Below are 14,758 nucleotides of genomic sequence, written 5' to 3' on the forward strand. Positions count from 1 at the left end.
TCCATCATTCCAAACTACAGTATATGTAATATTTATTTCCTTTTGTTTGTTTTCCAAGGAGAAAGTCCATACTCCATGTGTATTTCCACATGAGAAACAAACTTTGTGCATTAAAATGCAGTATTTGTATGTTCAGTTTAATTTTGCTAGCCAGGGCTCATTTAAAAAGGATACATTTTACAGTATTATAAAAACAAGAACACAAGTCAATAGAAAACTGGAAGTGTGCCTCTTTAAGTTTATTTATTTTTTTCTTTGTCATTGGTAGGACACTGTCCTACTTTGCCATGTTTCTGAAATGAGCCTCGTCCTGCTGGTTCACTGCATGTTCCCAAATGAATAGAGTTACAGGATAAAAATGGAATTCCTGAATATGCTACAATGCAGAAGAGTACATCTCCTTTTTTAAGTTCTTGTAATGAATTTTCTAAAAATAGAAGACAATGAACACAATTTTCTGAACAGTGAGAGATTTGTATCGGAACTACAATTTGAGCTATTGTAGGTTTTTGTTGCATTTTCCCGAGGTTTGTTACTTTTTAAACTGATTTGCATGTAGCATGAAAGTTACCCAGCTGTTCAGATGAATACATTACTTTTTGCTTTCAAACACTCAAAAAGGAAGGAAGACTTTGTGTGTGTGTGAAGGAAAGGGGAAACAGACTGGATTATATATTATGCTTTTTATATAAAAGAAATATAATCATTCAGGGAAAGCAAAAAAAAATTAAAAAAAAAATAAAAAGGCAGAGAGAAATATGCATGGCACATAAATGTGTAGTAAAAGCCTTTCTATGCAGTGGAAGTTTGTTAAGTAAAGCTTACTAAATCCTGGGAAGTGGTGAAGGACACTGTAGAAAAAGAAGATGGTCTCAGATTCAACAGTTCTGAAAGCTGGCATTGTTGGCTTAAAGAAGACAGAAGACAAAGGTCTCTTAACATGTGATAAAGTTCTAAGGCGGTGTCTAACATCAAACCAGGAAGCAGAAAAACACCACAGACCATTATCTGCTGCATTTTTTCTATGGAATTCCTGTACAATTTTGCTAATCTGATCCCAGAAACTTCAAACTATTTGTACTACATTCTAAACATCTCCTGAGAAAATATCCTTTTTAAAATTAGCATTGAATAAAATTTAGATTTTAACTGTTTTTCTAGCTGGGATCAAAGCCTTATGTATATGCCCATACAAGACCTAACAAGACTCAGGGTCCTGTTTTTAAGATGGATATTGTTCTTGTATCACAAAACAGCTGTGACAGGAAGGAAGCCCTCAAGATTATCTAGGCCAATCCTCTTCTCAAATGTTCATCAGGCCAATGTCAGGTGAGGTTTTAATATCTCCAAGGATGCAGGCTTTAAAACCTCTCTGGAAAACCTGAATATGACCTCGTTTTCAGTAAACATATTCTAATTTGATTTACAGAATACATTTTTATAATGTTTAAAGGGAAGTAACTTTATTTCTATTAGTGGCTATTGCCTCTTTTCTTGGCACAGGGCACCACTAATAGTCTCATCCTCTTCTGGTCAGGTATTTTTTTACATTGACATAATCCCCCTGAGTCTTTTCAACTTCAGGCTGAACAGAGCCATCTCTCTGTTTTGTTTTGTGACAGAATCTCCAATATCTAAATTTTTGTAACCTTTTCCTGGACTCACAACATGTCTTTCTTTCTCTGGGAAGCTCAAAACTGGGCCTAGCATTTCAGATAAGTCTCACCCAGGCAAAGTGGAGAGGAATCATAATTTCCTTCATCCTACTGGAAAGATTTCTCTTAATGAAATCAGAGTCTGTCAAATTTTGATGCAAGGGTACATTGGTGTCTCTTGGGCAGCTTAGTGTCCACTCAGACAGAATTCCTGTGCTACAAATCCCTGGGCTACACCTCTAGTGAGTGGTCTCCAGCTGGACTTTATTCTGTTGATTGACAGCCTTTGAGCCTGACAGTTCAATAATAGTTTCCTTGTTTCTAGGCCTGCTTTTCTGTCTTACATACTTTGGTATTTGGCTTTGTTTTTCTTGTCTGATTCAGTCCATCTCTGTCCATTTTTCTACTCTGTACTTCGTCTTTTTGCTTGTAAGAACGTTATAGAGGACAATGTTGAAAGCCTCAATAAAATCAAAATAAATGATGTCAGCTACATGTCAGCCCTTGCCTACGGACCTGGTCATTATACAATAGAAAGCTGTTGGATTGGTTAAGCAGAAAACTTAATAAACTCATGCTGTCTAATCCAAATTTCCTTTTCGACTTTTATACATTTGGAAATGGCTTCCAGGAAGATTTCCACTCTAACCTTCCCCCACCAGGATCAAGTCCAGCTCTGAAGAGAATGGCCCACATAGGGATGGAACCCACAACCTTGGTGTTATCAGCACCATGCTCTGAGCAGCTGAGCTAGTCTCAGCTGCTGCTGACCAGTCTGTAGCTTTTCCAACCTTTCGAAGATAACTGAGTTTAATCTTGCAAATGACAGTGGCCAGCTTCCTCAGGTCTCATGAGTGCATCCTGATAGGTACTCTGGACTCTGTTTAAGTGTTTCCTGACATGATCCTCTTCCACTGGGGGTAAATCTTCCTTGCAACAGGATTCCTCACTGGTCTCAAGGGGCTGAAATTGTTGAAAGCAATTTTTACTGGTAAAGAACAGTGAGTGAAGGTATTCACTCTTCTCCATGTTCATTTAGTACAAATATGAAATACTTATGCAGAAACTAGACAGGATCCACTTTTCTACTGCTAGTTTCCATCTGACTCTCCCTTCTTCACCCCCAGGTGAAAGGACTGATTTTTTTCTCTGAAATTATGGGAAAATTAATTCTGCATTGAATTCATACCTCAGCAGTCTATACCAACATTTTGTATGGATGACTATATTTGTTTTTCTTGGTCAGCAGTCTCCATATGCCTAGGTATAATACTTACTATAATAGAAGACAGCTATTAGAATAAGTAATGAATATGAGCAGCAGATTGCTCTATGAGTCACTATTATAAGCATCTTTGATATATTAGCTTTAGTTAGCCTAAGCAGAAATTAGAGGAGTCAGGGACTTCCAAGGGCAAAAGATTAGAGGAAATGCTTCCAGTAGCCAATATGCTTTCCCCTTATTCAGATGATGACAAAATGTTACAATCATAATCATACCTGGATTAAGCTGAAGCACAGCTTCCCACATAAAGATGTCTGATTTTTTTTAAACTTCATTTCTGAACTTCTGTAAAATAAGTAAAGTTCCCAACCTAAAGAGAAATGTCTTTGTTACGTGTTTCTTTGAATTTTACTCTTGGTATTATGTATATAAATTCTACAGAAAACAGAGGTAATTTATTTCTTTCTGTGCCATTGTAATCTACATATAAACATAATGATTTTGTTACATGTATACTGTCATACCAAATAATTTGCCATGTATACAGTTTTTTCTTCATATTTCTTGTTTTAGCTGTTCAAATATATTTTTTTCAGCCATTATAATGACGATTTGAGGCTTTTCCTTATGTTTTGGTGGGGTCCTGAATTTAATGTGATTAATCACCTGACCTCTGAGGAAGTCAAGGTGACAAGAGTATAATGCAGATTTGTCAACAGGAATTTTCACTTTCTGACATTAATTTAGGGTCTAGAACTTAATTTAGGTCTTCATGCACTGGTTTCAGGTTCACATCTGGTAGGTTTAGCAGAAGCGATAACTGTGTCAATGAGTTATTTGTGCTTTTGATCCCAGATTAGTTGACTCCAAAATCTTAAGAGCTGGAGAAATTTTATGTAAAAATAAGAAATGGGCAAGAAAATTTTTTTCCAGACTGAGATTTCAACAGTTTCCCTGCTTCTTACTGAGATGAAACTGACCTTTTGAAGTTTTCAGTGAGGAAACAGCCATAAATCCAAAATAAACAATACTGCAATAGTAACATACTCAAAAGTAGTGTTATGCCTGGTTGACACCAGAAAACTCATGTCCTACAAACCAGTTCAGTGATTTTATTTTTGAAAGCAGGTTCTTTTAGAGACTCTAAAAGAGAAGGGGAAAGGCTAGTTGGAATGGGAAAGAACTACTGGACTAAAACAACCATTTTACACAGATCACCAAAAGTGCAAATAAGGTTAGGAATTCTAGAAAAAGCAGAGAAAGCAGTAACAGTGCCATCTTTGTTATGAATAAATTGAATGTCATTTCTCTGGTTATGCCTAAATGTTCTCAGCAATCTCAAGCAGAGAATGCTGTAATCCTCTGTATGTTGAGTAAACCTGGGCTGCAGAAGAAATTACATGGGAAGCAGAAAAACAAAAAAATTGTAAGGATGTTCTATAACTTGGCCTATTGTTCTTATATATAATCAAGATGTATCTGGGCCATGAACACAGACCACAAAATTATTTCCAAATCTTGTCTGATTTTTGAGGACATTTCCAAGTTCTATGGTTTTAGAGTTAGCCTTGAGAAGTACACAGAAATGCAGAATTTCCACAATATGGAAACATACCTGTAAAATGAATACTCCTAAAGAGTACGGTATTGATTCCTTCTTCTACAGTCTTGAAAATATTGTGGTACTAAGCAATGTGGATCTAGAAAAAAATGTGGTAAGTAAAAACAATCACAGAAATGTAAATCCAGAGATTAACTGTCCTTCCTTCCTTCCTTCCTTCCTTCCTTCCTTCCTTCCTTCCTTCCTTCCTTCCTTCCTTCCTTCCGACAAAAAACTAAAATGAAGTTCCTAAAATAAGTGGAAGGGAGGGAGAGAAAGAGACAGATGGCAATAAAAGGTGTGATGAGAAACATAAGGGAAACCAGGAGATAGATATTCCATTTGCACCTTCGTCCAGCAGAAAGAAAACCCCAAGAGGGTGCAGCTTTAATGAAAGCAGATGAACTGTTAGAAGACTCCCCAGGTCAAATGATGCTTCAGTTGTACATATGTTACAAGAGATAAGGAAAAATATATTAATTATAGCCACAGAATTTAAATCAACCCAGTAAGTGTTACCTACACTAGAAAAGATGAGGGGACATAGCTTATAGGCTCACCCATAGAAACATTATCCAAGATTGTGGGGTTTATTTTAAGATTAGCCTGGGGTCTTTTTCAAACAAGGTCTAAAATTTCATAATCAAGAACATAATCTTTTACTTTTCTAGAAAAACTGCACATCATTTTCATCCTTACCTTTGCCTGGTAATGAGCACCTCAGGGGAGATCTGACAGGAACTAAGTATTTTCTTTCTAACTGAGAAGCAATAGAATGGAGCTATGTAGTCTTCCCAGTGGCCTCTCCACCCAAAATGTCATATGGTTGTCTCAGGATTCAGGCCATGTTTTCTTAGCATGTTTCACAGCTAGTGAGTCTGAGGACCAGTAATGCCTCAGGTGATACCCCTCATCTGTAAGGCTACACTGCTGGAGAGAGGTTCTGAGAAAATTATCTGGTACCACTAGTGAAAACTGCAGGTAGCAACCAAATAGCTCTTGTATTCAGGAATTCCAACAAATATCTTGGAGTGGAAAAGGTAAGAGGAAGGGAAAAAATAGAAAGACTAATATTAGAAGTAGCAGGGCAGAAAAAATCAAAACTATCACACAGGACACCAGAAAAAATATCCATATTCAAACATTTGGAACCAAATGAGATACAATGAAGGAAATATTATTTGGAAAACAAAGGAACTGAGGGTATCTTCACTTTCTCCATCTATCTTGATTGCCTTTTTAGGACAAAGGAAAGAGCTGAGACAGTCTGGGGTTTATTAAAATCCTCATTCAATTTTCCTTTGTTAATTAAGAAAAATCAAGGAAGAGATACACAAGCTCTATTTGATTAGAAGTATTTATGCAACTTTATGTCCTAACAGATTGCATTTCAAAGTCATCCACAAAGTCATGAGTACTTTAAAGGAGTTCTCCTCTGATCTTTTAGATTCAATTATTCAGACTTTTTCTGGAGATGCTAACATCATATCACATGCAGAGTCTGTCTCATATTTGTCCAACACAGTTTGTAAGACAAGGCTTTAGCCTGGGACATTTAAGCAGTTGTGCTTTGCTTTTATGCAGCAGCCAGGCATTCAAACTGTCATCTTCATTAGCATCAATTCTCTTGTGTTCCTGAATCCCCAAATCTTTCTCAGCAGTATCTGCACCTCCCAGCACTCTCCACAGACAAGCAAATGTTCACTAGATAAACAGATTAGTGCTTTAAGGACTAGATCCTAAGCATTATCCTCTCTTCAGTCCCTTCTCCATATTTAAATGTAAGTAGAAAACTCTTCCTTTGTATACAATGGGTAACCAAAGTATCACATGGAGAGACATGCATGTCCTTTATAAAGTATATAAGCCTGCATAAAAGCTAAAAGATCTACTTCACACAGCCTAAATTTTACTGTCATGCCCAGCAGTTATGCCTGTCCCCTTATCATCTTTGCAATCTCCTCCTGTGTCAGTATTATTAATTTTCTCATTACATTAATTTATCCACAATTTAGTTACTAATTTTTAACATATTCCTCAGTGCCATTTAAACATTGTGGATTTAGGGTGGCCAGTAGGTTATACTTGGGGAGATACTTTTGTCCCCCTAAGCAGACATAGCAATATGCAATAAACTTCACTGACACACTCACAATAATTTATTTTCTATTTCTGTGCAATTATAGAATAAAAGCAATAGGATCAAACTTTGTTTTTAGTACAACTGAAGGTATAATTTATCTTACAGATATATTTGTTTTAACATTCAAATTCCTCTGTTATAGCAATAGCACAGCAAAGCACCTGTCTCAGATGCCTGTGGAATTAATACTGAGTAATTAGTTTAAAAATGCAAAAGCCACAATGCTTTTTTCTTTTTTACTTTTACTCTATGCTACCAGCCATGGTTTCACTTGGGAATTATTAACCTTCTTCATTTAAAGTATAAAATTAAAACAAGAAGTAACCAAACCTTGGAATACTTTCTTGAGTCTAGCAAAAAGCACTATGCTGAGCTTTTTTATTATAAATAAGCATAACTCTTTGTTTACTTAAACTTGCTGACATTTGCACCGCCAGCTTTTTAATGTTCCAGAGGTGACTCTCAGAGCTTTCTCAGAGTGTTTCAGCTTTTAGTGAGGCACCTGGGTTAAAGTCAATTAAAGAGGAGATATTCAGCAGCTCTTCAAATCAGACCTATGTGTTAGAACCATTCAAGAAATGTATGCTTTTATCTGAAAGCTGGATTGAAATATAAATATTTCATTTTGGGTCATTTTTTTCATTCCAGTTTGTATAATTATTTTTCCTTTTTGCTGAAAAGAAAACCTAGTCACTTGGGGTTCGTGCAAAATATTTTGTTCAGTCTGAAACAGAATATTTTATTTTGGCATATTTGAAATAAAAAGCAAAAGCAACAACATTTTAGATAAGAAAAAAATGTAACCTAATTTTTCATTTTTGTCTAATAACCCAGTGCTCAGGGGATTCATATAAAGTTTCGAAATGCACAAGGTCAAGACTTTTCTTGATGTAGGGATCTGACCATTCACAGCACATAAAGCAGTCTCGAATATTTTGATAAAGGTAGCTCTCCCTCAGTCTTTTCTGTCAGAGCCATGATATTCTGCACAGCCTATTTAAATATTCATGGGACAAGAGGATAGCATAAAAATGACTTCATGGCCTGCTTTTTCAGGTGTTCTTCTGGGCAGGATAAATTAATTCAAATCCCTGCTCTGAGTCAGCCAAAAATAGAACTGCGACTTTGAAGGGTTCCAGCACCTCATTTTTGGGGAAAGGAGGCTTTGTGTAACTAGATTTAATGCCAAATGCTTATAAGCTGACTTCACATTTCAGAATGCTCTGTCACTCTTATTTGGGACAATAAAAATTTGTCTCTGAGCTGTGTTTCTCACTGAGGGACTGATTTGTTGACATTGTAATATCCAGCTATACTGGATATCTTTAATAAAACACATACTCTGAAAAGGTATCAGCCAAAGAAGAAGTTATTTCCACTTACCAGATAGCGTAAAAATACTTGATAACACTAAAATGTTTCTCAGTCTAAACAATACTCCACTTTTCTTTTTTTTCTATCCCTCCTCCCTTGTCCTTATTTGATATTTTAAATAATTGTCAGGAAGCTTAAGTCCGCATAATCACATCCAACACCAACTGTTTCAAAAGAAGGGGTAATCCTGAAAGTATCTGTAGAGAAGATCTGAAGCAGTGTTATAAGAACACAGTTTTAACTCCCAAGATGTATATTTTTTTGGCAGTTTGACTAATGTCAAATGACAATTATATTATCATTCTCTGCTAATCATAGAAATTGTCTGCATTTGTGCACATGATGCACCCAGCCCAGGAAGGATATGTTGCTACAGTGAACCTCATTCTGTAATCTCTGGGACAAGGAAGATATACAATGGGAGCTGATGGGGAAAAAAGGCAACTTGGAAAGTAAAAGCATCAACAAATAAGGAAAGACAACAATACCTGGAAAATATTTCACTCCAGACATTAGTGGTCTTCCTCAATAGGACTGATGCAGAGCTTTGCTGCCTTTTGAAGTCAAGACCTCCTAGTAACCACAGGAAAGAATAATTATCTCTTTTGGAGCAATGAACTCTTTGGCAGAGCAGTTCTGAGGAAGATTAAAGGCCCTGACAAGAAGTGGCTTAGATACTTTTGTAAGAATGACAAGGGACTTTTGCACAAGTCTGTAGGCACCCTCCTTCCTTAGCCACCATCACCTGCCTTGTTAGAGCACCCTCAGAAGAGAATGTTCATTTCTTCTCTGCTAGAGGATCTCATTGCTGCTCTTTCTGATTGAATACTAAAAATCCTTCCTTCCTTCCTTCCTTCCTTCCTTCCTTCCTTCCTTCCTTCCTTCCTTCCTTCCTTCCTTCCTTCCTTCCTTCCTTCCTTCCTTCCTTCCTTCCTTCCTTCCTTCCTTCCTTCCTTCCTTCCTTCCTTCCTTCCTTCCTTCCTTCCTTCCTTCCTTCCTTCCTTCCTTCCTTCCTTCCTTCCTTCCTTCCTTCCTTCCTTCCTTCCTTCCTTCCTTCCTTCCTTCCCCCCCTCCCTCCCTCCCCTTCTTTTTCACTCTCTCCCTTCATCTCTACCTTTCTCCCCTGCTTTTATAACTTTCTCCATTAACAATCCATGTGTGCCATCAGCTGTGATCCCTGCTAATATAACCATGTGCAGGTGAATCTGTCCTGACATCCTTTGTGCAATCCACCCTGTGAATAGGATTGTAAAACTGGCAGAGATATAACACAGTAGATGAAAAATACTAAAAGGAATTTTGAACAATAATGGAAAAAAAGCTGGAGACACAATATCACACAATGACAGAATAATAATGAACTTTCAGGAGAAAAGATTTGGAAAACAGAAACAAAGGAACCAAAGTCCAAAAATGTAGTTCAAATTTAAAAGCAATATTATAAATCCTGCTATGGGGAAGACAATAGCAAAAGGTATTAAGTATTCATGACCAACAGTTTCCCTAACATTGCATTTGATTATTTTCTTTACCATTCATGTGAACTGCTTCTTTTTGAGAAATTTATTAAATGAAGCCTGAAGGAAGGGTCTGGTACTTATCTATTTGATCATCTCTATAAAAAATGCATATAGGCGATCTCCCTTTTTCCACCTAAATTTCATTTCTTTTGTCATCTATCTGAATAGCTGTAAATAAAGATGAAATAAGCAAGTTTGGTATTATATGTTTTATTTTCTATTTACAGGTTTCAGATTTAAGGCTAAGGCTCAAAGTCTGAAAGAAGGAATGCGCAGCTTTTCTATTTTCCTATTCATAAGCAGAAGAATTGGATATTTCTGAAGCACATGAAGCAAATAAAAGTCTCTTTTATTATTATTCATAACTAAAATTCTGGTCTATTTTTATTCTTACTGTAGCTTTTATAGAGAGCTATGCATCTGAGTCAGCACCTCAAAGCAAAACTCATTTCCAATTCATGACATCTCTTTTTCCTCCAATTACTTAGCTTCATTTCCTTCTCATTTCATTTTTTCCCTTTTGACTCTCACTCACTCAGATGAAATAGCTACACACTGTAATTCTCCATTGGAGAGTGATATATCGTATTCTTGAATAGGTTTTAGTTTAACTAGCCTTTCTTCTTTGTTTTTTTTGGTTTTTTTTAACTGCAATAATTACATGGTTTTGACATATAGAGCTAAAATATAGGAAGGAGAAGACTGTATGGGAAGAATGCCCATTTGTGCATTTTATTATGGCTGTTGCGGTCATATCTTCGAAGTGTCATTTTTCACTCTTCCTTCCCATACTGTTGTGTTGATGGCCTGTCAGGTTTCTAAATTTATCTCTTTCACATTTTTTGCACTCTTCATCTCCTCTCAAGGCTTGATTCTATTTATTCTAGCTCCTCTACTTCTTTTTATACCATATATAATTTTTTTCTGCTCTACTGTATTATCAGCTGTGATTGTCAAAACTTGAGTTATTTTCAGCAATATTAGGGTGCAAAGCAATGCCAAATGTACTTTTTGTGCACTTCTTTAAATCTCAAGGTATGCAGTGTCGAATAGTAAGAATTTCCAGAGATGATCCTATAAAACATCTGACAGAAGTGCTAAGATAATAATTAAAAATTCACAACAATCTGTAAATACACGTCTAATCATTGCCTTTGCAGTAGATTTTCTTGGCATACATCCTGCACATGCCTAGAAACATGTAGTTACTTTTAAGGGTTCCAGTGCAATAAGGTTTTCAGTATATTCTTTGGGAAGTAATTCTGTGAACAATCCACCTGCAATACAGAGGAAAGAGATCCTCATCCAAACCTATGGGGGAAAAGATACTTTTCATTATTCAAAAAAAACCAAAACCAACAAACCTTTGTTTTAATTATACTATAGATATTATACAGGATATTATGATTAGTCTCAAATGTACAGGGAATTGCTAACTGAGCTTGTTCACAGTCCTCCCCCATGTTTGATAACCTGACATTCCTGCAGCCTCCATGACCTCAGAATTCCAGTATATGAGGAAATATTGAAGTGTATTTTGTTTAGTCTCAGAGAAAGGACAGAAAAACAGTGTCCTGGATCCTATATACTATTCTCCACAATAGCTGTGGTTGGTTTTTTTAAAAGACTCTTTTGAAAAAAGAGAAATTACAAGTATGGCAGTAAGTCTGCTATTAAAAATCATGTCCTCAGCTCACTAGAGTGGTTATTTAAAAATAGCTCAGAGAAAAATATACCCCTGTAGTACTGCCAAGGTCAGTGAGAGTTAAGATGACCTGAACAAATGTGGATTTTGCAACTGAAGACTTCACATCAACCATCAACTACTTCTGAATTATCCCTTGATTTGAGCAAATCACATCATTGCAACTTCTCTTAGCAGGCTGGGACTCTCCAGACATTATTTAAGATTCTCTGAGTGACATGATGATGACTGTATCAAAGTGTAGCATCTCTGGGTCACATTCTTCAGTGAAATAACAAAAACATTCTCAATTTGTTTTGATGACATAACCAAGATCCGAAAGTACAATTATTACTGCAAAATGGATATGCCAAATGGAGAGTGTCCAGCTGCTCAGAGGGGAATGATTTCCAAGTAGAGGGTGCCCAAAAAGCTGACAAAGGCTCTCATTTGTAATACAGCCAGGATTACTGGCAGATCTGGAGGACTCCTTTGTGGGTCTTACAATTTGCAGACAAGGATCAAGGATCTCACCCCAAAGAATAATATATCCAATAATAAACCCAGAAGTAATAAAAAATTATTTGAGTCATCAAGCTGTAAGTAATCATGCAATGGGGAGAAAGAGATTCTAAGTGTAATTTTAACATTTGTACAGTATATTACTCACATTGGCTCTTAGTTCCATCATCCATTCTTCACCAAAGGCTCACTTTTTTTTGTTTTCAGTTTGGATGGAAATTCATTGAAAAACACCTCAAACATTTTCAATGCATCTATGGAATAGACACATTTTCTCAGATCACAGACTGACCTGCACATATTCTGCAGAGTTAAAAGGAGTAACACTAAAAATACAATTATGTTGGTCAGCAGCTCCAAATACCTAGAGGGAGCACAGCTGAGTTAGGCAGTGCTATTTTTAAATAGCCACTTTACACAGGAGAACAGCAGTTCAAACATAAAGACGATGGGGTCATAGCAATGCAAAGAGTGAACAATTAAAATCTCTCAGAACTCTTTGAGGAGGAGTTTGTGTGGGTAAGAAACGAGCAGATATCGAGCAAGAAGCCAAGGATCTGTATCCAAAGGAGTAGTGCTTGCAGTAGGAGCAAAGGGTGCCCAAAGTCAGGTGAACTGACACTCTCCCCACACTCTAGGTGCAGGACTCCCATTAATAGTTAACGGCAACAATACACAGGGAACAAGGTGAGAACAACTCCTTATACAAGAGTTCAAGAAAGCAATTAAATCTGAATTCCCAAAGAACAATTTTGGCAAGCTTACAATTAGTTCTGATGTGAATATCCTCCTTCCCCTGTGTGTTTACAGTTAGAGACACACAGCAGAGGCAATAACTGCAGCCCTGGTTCTGAAACAGTTTATCTATCATGACTGAGGTATTTATATCTCCCTTGCACACCTGTACACAGTGTTCTGTAAATGGTTTTGCAAATATCATATTCCATATGTTTTATTATACATACGTACTGTATTTAATACAGAGATCCATTACCCTGAGGATAAAGTAGCTTCCGTCATCTGGATATGTTTATTTTTGAAAGCTTTTAGCACTTCCAAGGCTGCATGACAAGTTTAGACTATTAGAGTACATCCTAAATGTAAACTGAGATTTGAAATCAAAGTACAACTTCATTTATTCAGTATTTTCTGCTCATTCATTTTTTTCTTGAAAATGCCCACCAAATATTGAATGTTAATGTGCACTGTAATGTCATATATGAACTTGTCTTGTGGTTATAATAAATAACATTTCTTAAGATCACATGCAGTCTCTCAGTATTCTTCAGCTGTGTGGTCAAAATGGGACTATAAAATTTCAGTAGTCCATGTCTAACAAAGTGCTGTTATTATTTATACCATTTTGTGGGTCAGCTCACTGATTACTGCAGATGTATTTATGCTCATGTGTATGTTTACATATGCATAAATATACATTTAAAAAGGCAGGCAAAGATATATGTTGGTATATAACAAAAAGCACCTTCAGTCTGTAAAGGACCACCCATAAAACTTCCTGTAATTTAAGTGCCTGACTACAATTTGGACTTTTTGTTTTCCTTTAGTACTGTATTCATGAGTTTGTAATCTCTGTTGTTTACAAAGCCACAGAACAAGTCACAACTCACTGACAATTCAGTTTCCTTCCTTTTACAAGAGAGTTATGTGAGCTCATTTTGCCAGCAATAAAACAAAAGTGTTTCATCTCATTTTCTACTCAAAATATTGACTTTCTTTACTGAGAGGTTTTGGTCAAAAGCTCTTCTGCTTTCAAACTTAAAGAGGCCTCTAAACCTATAATCTGCTGAGTAGAAAAGTAGGCCTGTTTTTAGAGTAGTACCATGACAGACAAGTCCACATTTTCAAGTAATAAATGTCTGTTTTCTTTAGATGCTGCAGGGGCTGCATGCAACTGGATTGCAGAAGGGATGATGTTTTTCTCCCCAACTCGTGTGGCTTTCTTCATAGATTTTATAATCACATAGTCAAAATTTTTTATAAAAGATAAGGTGCAAATAAGGATAACAGGACCTAAACCCAGTATTAAATAGCATTTAAAATTATTGTGATAACATCCATGCTTCATAACTATCAAAAAGAAAACTAGGACTCTTTGAATTGATGTAGAGCACAAAAGCAAATGATAGATTATTTTCATGCATAAAATGAAAATGATGCTTTCATTAACTAATTCCCTACATACTTACATTGGGTTACAGAAAACAGTTTGAAGTTCAAAATTGCCTTTTTTTAATAAGTACAGTGGAAAAAAAAAGGCAGATTACATTTCATTTAGGCACACTGCAATTAGGAATGTGTGAATATAATTTTTATTAGTAGTAAAACCAGTGCAGATATATTAAATGGTGGTACATGTATTACTTAATATTTTTTCTGCCATATAAGAAACTATTTACCATAAAATGACATAATAAGCTTCAACTTCACTAAGTATTGTGTATTTAATTTTGATTGAACAAAAAAGCTGCCAAAAAAACTCAATATGGGAGATTTTTCCACTACTTTACTAGGTTTAAAAAAAAACCCCTTAATGTTCAGAATCAGAATTAATATTTAGAACTTCAGTCTGTTTTCTGTGAGTTTAAAATGCTTAAAAACAATTTATCAGTTTTCTGCAGTGGTTCACTTAGCCACATTCAGCTGGTAATGAAATATTGCAATGACAGAGAAGTTAAAGAGAGTGTAGTTATGAACAATTTGGTAAATAGAAGAGGAAAACCCCCAAAACTTCCATCATTACTGATTATATCTATATATCTATATATGTATGTATGTATGTATGTATGTATGTATGTATGTATGTATGTATGTATCTATCTATCTATCTATCTATCTATCTGTCTATCTATCTATCTATCTATCTATCTATCTATCTATCTATTTTTATATATGTATATATTTGCTTTCAGGTTCTTACTTGAATTTCCAACAGCAATGTTTGTTGTTAGTACCATCCATTTAAAGAGATGTTTCTAAATAACTATACCATATGAGAATCAAACTGTGAGATACAA

At 35.8% G+C, this 14,758-nt stretch overlaps 2 long non-coding RNA genes across 2 annotated transcripts; one reads left to right on the top strand and one right to left on the bottom strand.

Annotated features, from left to right (window-relative positions):
* Positions 1-224: 224 nt before the first annotated feature.
* LOC111927018 (uncharacterized) lies at positions 225-8,570 on the bottom strand. Its single transcript, XR_002863338.2, has 4 exons — positions 8,486-8,570; positions 4,496-4,580; positions 3,156-3,250; positions 225-2,618 (listed from the first exon to the last, which is right to left on the bottom strand). It is a non-coding gene; the product is annotated as an uncharacterized LOC111927018 (long non-coding RNA).
* A 639-nt stretch (positions 8,571-9,209) lies between these two features.
* Positions 9,210-10,177, top strand: LOC147654857 (uncharacterized). The gene is made up of 2 exons (XR_015282550.1): positions 9,210-9,471; positions 9,745-10,177. It is a non-coding gene; the product is annotated as an uncharacterized LOC147654857 (long non-coding RNA).
* Positions 10,178-14,758: the final 4,581 nt, after the last annotated feature.

This window comes from Cyanistes caeruleus, chromosome 2 (assembly GCF_971803275.1).
Source record: "Cyanistes caeruleus chromosome 2, bCyaCae1.hap1.1, whole genome shotgun sequence".
Lineage (NCBI taxonomy): Eukaryota > Metazoa > Chordata > Aves > Passeriformes > Paridae > Cyanistes > Cyanistes caeruleus.